General features: G+C 36.7%; 1 long non-coding RNA gene across 1 annotated transcript; it reads left to right on the forward strand.

Annotated features, from left to right (window-relative positions):
- Positions 1–718: 718 nt before the first annotated feature.
- On the forward strand, positions 719–1,350 carry LOC120437516. Its single transcript, XR_005611197.1, has 3 exons — positions 719–762; positions 874–1,035; positions 1,252–1,350. It is a non-coding gene; the product is annotated as an uncharacterized LOC120437516 (long non-coding RNA).
- Positions 1,351–6,790: the final 5,440 nt, after the last annotated feature.

The following is a 6,790-nucleotide window of genomic DNA, read 5'->3' on the forward strand; positions in this document are numbered from 1 at the left end:
GCTCAATTCATGTGAAAGCATTCACTTTTACCTGCAAAACGCTGTCAAACCTAAAATGAGGACGTGGGCCCAGCTAGTGAACTTATAGATAAACCACAGACTCAGAGGAAGAGGGCGGGCTTTACTTGGTGTCAGTGAGAGAAATGAAAAAAAGCTCAAATGAGTGAGAAGGACGATGAAGGAAACATCTGTGCTGTGTCTGCTCTGTAAGTAGAATCTCTGTGTTTGTTTGAATTCTTGTACTTTGACTGTCTGCTCTCCTGATAACTGATGACAGACTATTCTTAAAGTATAGTTAGTGCACGTAATCATAAAGATCACTTAAAGTGCTGCTCTTACGAACACTTCAAACTGTGGTAAATGATGCTTCCATGTTGCGAGAAATATTTTCAAAAGAATTGCCAAGATTGAAAGAAACCACACAAGTGGTAGAAAATTAACGGATGCAAATACTCAGAAGGTTAAATACACGTTCCTGCCACATTCCAAACACACACTAGGTTAAGTCATTATTATTTATTTATTTAATCACTTATGTTTTTATTGTTTTAGTCTGTTTAATTATTACACACCTTTTCAGTCCTTTGTTGCTCAAAATGTATTGACACTGGCACCAAAGTCAAAACAATCAGATATAGAAGAGAGAAAATTTAGGTCTGTCAGCTGTTTGTGTAGTATTGCCCTTCATGTTCAGCTCAAATCAACCTGAGTGTCATTTCTCTTTAGTTCTGATCTCACTGCTGAGCTGCACAATGAGCCAAGGTCAGTATGAACATGTTGGATCACTGTCACAGGTGACACACTCACCTGTCTGTGTTTCTGCAGCTTTCAGAAAGTGACGATAACTTAATGACTGTGTTTGATTTGTTTTAGGGAGCAACACCACCAACACACCTCCACCTACATCCACATCTCTACCTACATTCTCCTCTCCTCCACACATTGCATTGTTATTTTTATATTCAGCTACAGTTATGGTTCTACTGGTGTTGCTGGTTCTGCTGGTGAGAAGATATATTTGTAGGAAACCTAAAGGTGAGAATCAGATTGTCAATTTTACATGTGGTTTTATTTTCTCATATAATCTACACATTTATTATGAATAGATGTTTTGTATTTACATTCTCTGCACATGCAAATAACAATTGTTACAATGCAATAAAATGCAATTTTTTTTCGTGAATACATTTCCATTTAGACTTTTTGTCATGAATTATAAGAGCTGCAATTAAATTTGAATAATTTGAGCAGGTCAGGACAAAGCTGCAGAAGATGATGTTACTGATGACATCATATATAGCGTCATCACAATACAGCACCATCAAGAACAGCCAATCGACGGAAGCAGAGGTAATATTGCTTGTTTTTGTAAAAATTTTTTGTTTGTTTGTTTTCAGGGTCTAGGTATCGTGGTTGCAAGATTTGTGTGGGAGAAGAAACTTTATTTTATTAAATGGGAACACTGTAGGAACGTGTTGGTTTTTAGAACCAAAATTAGGCTAACTGCATTTAGCAAAGTGAATGCAATTAGCATTCACTTTGCTAAACTTTACTAATCAAGTTTTGATTGATTTTCAAGCTAAATACATGGACTTTATGCAGGCATCAGACAGGCACTATGGGCAGAAATCTGTGCCATCAGAAACTGAATTTGAATAAGTTAAATTTGAATTTGAATTACTCGGATTGAATCTGAATTGTAACTTGAATGAAAGCTTTTGAAAACTGAATTTGAATTAGTCTAATTTGAAATTGAATTTATGGTTTGAAAATGAATTGATTTGCTTTGAAACTGCATTTTATCCTTTAAAAATTCAGCTCTCGAATAATTTCAGTTTCACTCTCACGATTCAGTTTCAGTTCTACAATTCAATTTCAGTTCCAAAATTCAGTTTTTTGGGACTTACATCCGGTTCCGGTTCAAGCGCAGATTAATAGAACTACAGACTGATAGCGTTACTGACGGGAATCGACAGCGTCTTGGGCTGAATTAAGACTTCAGAAGTCATTCGTCATGTCGAATGACCAGCGGATAAACTCTCAGGTTGGTAATAAATGTATTACATGTATTAGAACCAGCGTCATGTTAACAATTGATAGCTGTACAGTAACCTTTATGCTTATTGTAGCTGTTAGCTAAAAACGCTAATTTAGCGTAGTTTGCCCTAAATTCAGCTTTGACAAACAAATATGATCGACTGTTTCTAGTAGAATTGCAAAGTTGTCATCTTGTACCTTCTCAGAGCCCTGTATGCTTGCAGAGACCCCTACAGTAGGGAAACATGCAAAACAGTGTCCAAACCTTTGTATTTTAGCTTTATTTATGTCTTACACAGCATCCCAACTCTTTAGCTAACTTAATAACTTTAGTTAAAGTGAATAGTTCGTCTAATTCATTAGTGCAGCATTACTGGATCACCTCTGTTTGAAGTGATATAATATGATATACAACTATCACTGTGTTTAACTACCATAATAAGTCTTAGGGTACTGAGTGCATGCTTAATTAGTTGGGGTTTTTTTAAACATACTGCTCCATTGCTGTTTGACAGGCTTAAGTTGTCGGGTCACCTCCTAAATTGACCATCTTTTACAGGTGTTTTGTGCCAGAAATGGAGTGTCCACTGAAGACTGAAGATACTGAATCTCTCACGCCGTGCCATTGATCCCTCCTGTGCCTTCATCTAGACAAGAGACATTAACTTAACCACTCTCACATGCTCTGTACCTACATCACCTTCCTGACAGTCATAGCTTGGCTCATCTGAGGGTGAAATTATAAGAATGTGTTATTTTGCAAAGTGCTCTCTAGGGTTCCTAAATAAAATATGGCATTGAGGTCATTTTTTTTTAATTAATCCCTTCTTCTGAAATATAAGAACCTCTCCTGGTTTAAATGGCACTTTCTGTTCCTTACTTTCTGCTCCACTCCCAACCCCAAATAGATGCTTACACAGTAACATGGAAGAGGGAAAGAAGTTGGAAAGGACTACTATAAATAAACCTAATGCCTAACAATGAAAAATGTAAAATAAGAACAATAATAATAATAAAGATAAAAGATGAAGTAACAAGTTTTTTGTTTTTTTGTTTATTCCAAATGATCATCCATATGTGTGTGACATGTGATGACAAACACCATAATGGAAGGCCTTAGTCATCACATGCTTAAACTCATCATATATTTTTGCATATGCTGAACAGGCAGTCAGACATGCTGTAACTGTGGAGTAGAAAACTGCATAAACACCATACGGCAGGGGTCTCAAACTCCAGTCCTCGAGGGCATGGAAAAGTTGCATGAAACCGGCCCTCGAGGACTGGAGTTTGAGACCCCTGTCATATTCCATATGACAGGTGTGGTTGAACTTCATGAAGACTCTGAAGTTTCTCTTCTCTTCTGGCAGGACAGGAATGTAGCCTTGTCCTGTGAGCCACCGTAAGGATGTACTTAGAGTAGAACTGGAGTGTCACCGGCCTCAGGCTCTTCACCTTTTCAAAGACAAAGCAGTCATTTAGATAAAATATTAGATATTGTTTACCTGTAAATGCACAAAGAGAATTTAGAAATGTAATTATTGTCAAGAGTGAAAAAGCACTGATAGTGTAATCTACAGCTGTGGCCAAACGTTTAGAGAATGAGAAGTGTTGTTTATTTACAAAGTTTGCTGTTTCAGTGATAGTTGTATATCATATCACTTCAAACAGAGGTGATCCAGTAATGCTGCACTAATGAATTAGACGAACTATTCACTTTAGCTAAAGTTATTAAGTTCGCTAAAGAGTTGGGATGCTGTGTAAGACATAAATAAAGCTCAAATACAAAGGTTTGGACAGTGTTTTGCATGTTTCCCTACTGTAGGGGTCTCTGCAAGCATACAGGGCTCTGAGAGGGTACAAGATGACAACTTTGGAATTCTACTAGAAACAGTCGATCATATTTGTTTGTCAAAGCTGAATTTAGGGCAAACTACGCTAAATTAGCGTTTTTTAGCTAGCAGCTACAATAAGCATAAAGGTTACTGTCACGGCTATTATTTGTTAACATGACGCTTGTTCTACATGTAATACATTTATTACCAACCTGAGAGTTTATCCGCTGGTCATTCGACATGACGAATGACTTCTGAAGTCTTAATTCAGCCCAAGACGCTGTCGATTCCGTCAGTAACGCTATCAGTCTGTAGTTCTATTAATCTGCGCTTGAACCGAACCGGATGTAAGTCCCAAAAACTGAATTTTGGAACTGAAATTGAATTGTAGAACTGAAACTGAATCGTGAGAGTGAAACTGAAATTATTCGAGAGCTGAATTTTTAAAGGATAAAATGCAGTTTCAAAGCAAATCAATTCATTTTCAAACCATAAATTCAATTTCAAATTAGACTAATTCAAATTCAGTTTTCAAAAGCTTTCATTCAAGTTACAATTCAGATTCAATCCGAGTAATTCAAATTCAAATTTAACTTATTCAAATTCAGTTTCTGATGGCACAGATTTCTGCCCATAAGGCACAGATAGCTGTTAGTTGAATTTCACTCAGAGAAATTGGTGCTCAGACTTCGTGGATGGTTTCTTAATACAGTTAACGAGTATTCAGACTTGCTTCTAGAAGGACTTTGGTAAAACTTTACAATACAGCAACATTTTCAGAATGTCTCTCCTCTTCATGACTGTGAGGACATGTTCTCTGACCTTAATCTTCCACCATGCTGACTAGATTTCAGTTTGATGCTGATTGTTTCTGACTGTGAATATGGTTGATTTGCATAATGGATGAAGACATTATGGAGCATGCGAGGGATGGGCTGAAGTAAAAAAAAAAAGAAAACAAAAAGAAAAATAATAGTTAAAAATCCTTTTGGTGTGACAGCAAAATTACGAATATATTTTATTAATATATGTTTAGTTTACCACAATGCTTCACAATTTCATTGATACACATTTTTGAAATTTCCCTTTAACATCCCAAATTTAACATCTGTAATCTTAATTATAAATGAGCACTTGTCTTTGAAGCTTGCTGTTGGATGTTATCCGTTATTATTTTTGTGCCGGACTGTGTGGTCTGTGGTTAACTGAAGCTAAGAGCTCTGCAATATGGAGCGCAAACTGAATGTCATCAGGACGCTACAACACAGAGCAAACACCATCCCTAAAGACAGAGCAGCCAGGGATGCAGAAGAACAACATATTAACAAGGCCCTGAGTAAATGTGGTTATCCCAGCTGGACATTTGTCAAAACTGGGAAGGAACACTGGTTGACCGGGGAGTTAATTGATCACTTATCAATGGTCTTTGATCAGTTGTTGTTGGTCAATGGTCATGACAATTTGGCTATTAATGATCAAGAAACTGACCTCACGGCCCATTGTTAGCCACTGGTGCTAGTTTCAGTCATTATTCAAAAGTACTTTTATAAAGATTGGGAAACCTGCAGTCAGTTGAGGCTGAAGACGTCAGTTGGATGAGTGACGAAATGTTTCTTCCACTGAAAACGCTACGTCCAGATGAACAGAATGAACTTTCTGAGATTTATTTATATTACTTAAATTATTTTTTGCTGTTTTTTTCTTGCTGTATTTACTTTTTTTCAGCATGATGGTCCATATCCACCAAAAAGTGAACACATCTTGTGATCATGATGATGGAGGACTGTTTTTACCAGTCAAGTGATCAACATAAATGGATTTATTTGATCAAGTTTTCTTTGAGCTGCACTCTGTTTTAAGTACTGTGGTGTCAGTACAGGTTGAGCTTGTATGGCCAGAAGTCAGGGGTGTTTTAGTGGTACAGTAATTGAACAATTAATCGAAAAGCAGCTCAAATGTGTCTGCTCTCTGCTTTTGGCTCACACACCAGTTATAAACAGGATAAATTTGTTATTAATATGAGGCACAGAATGGAACATATTAACAGACTAAAGATCTTTAACCCTAGGTTTTCAGCCTGTCAAAGTGTCCCTTTAATACAATGAATAATTTTGACTTCATAAAGTTTTGCATGTAAAACCACAGTAGCAGCTTCCTGCTGTTGAATCTAGTTCACCACAGCTTGAACCTAAAGATTCTCACCATAGTAATTTCTCAGCAGAGCTGTTAAAGAGTGATATAAGCTGTGAAATCCTGTTGCTGTTTACAGAAGTTAACCACTGAATAAATACAAATTAATAAAAAGTTAATCTGTACAAAATGTTTCCCTGTAGCTGTAATAGTATACATTTGATATACCTGCAGAAGTTTGCATTCATTCTATCCTGCAGAAAGAAATCAGTCACAAAATAGGATTTCAGGGATTGTGAAAAAAAAGTCAGAGATCCACCTTTAACTGTGGGCAGAACGATTTACCACTTTGTAAAAGGCTGTTAATGTTTGGAAATGAAGGAGAGGAAGGCTGTTCCATTCATGTTTGATATACAGTAGGCTTCTAGTCTAGGCTTCTTATTCTTTATTTCATGATGGAGCACATATTTCAGTTGGTGAAATATCTGTGGATTCTGCTTTGTAGATGCAGTTTTTTTTTTTAGCAGATTCTTGTTTCTGTTTTTAAGTCTCACTGCACATCCTAAGAAACCATCTGTCTAAGTAAAGTTTTTAGCTTTGAGCTTATGAATTTCAAAAAGCAGCTTAAGTGTGAGCAGTGTGGGAACTCTGTGAAGTTGATTCCCAAAACATATTGCAATGGATGGAGTGGGTACATGTTCACTTTTCTTTACTTTGGAGTTTGTTAAAAAAAAGTCATTTCACGTCAGCTCACTGTCTTGGTAATGGCTCCATCTCTTAAGCCCCTT

Source organism: Oreochromis aureus, linkage group 3, assembly GCF_013358895.1.
Source record: "Oreochromis aureus strain Israel breed Guangdong linkage group 3, ZZ_aureus, whole genome shotgun sequence".
NCBI lineage: Eukaryota > Metazoa > Chordata > Actinopteri > Cichliformes > Cichlidae > Oreochromis > Oreochromis aureus.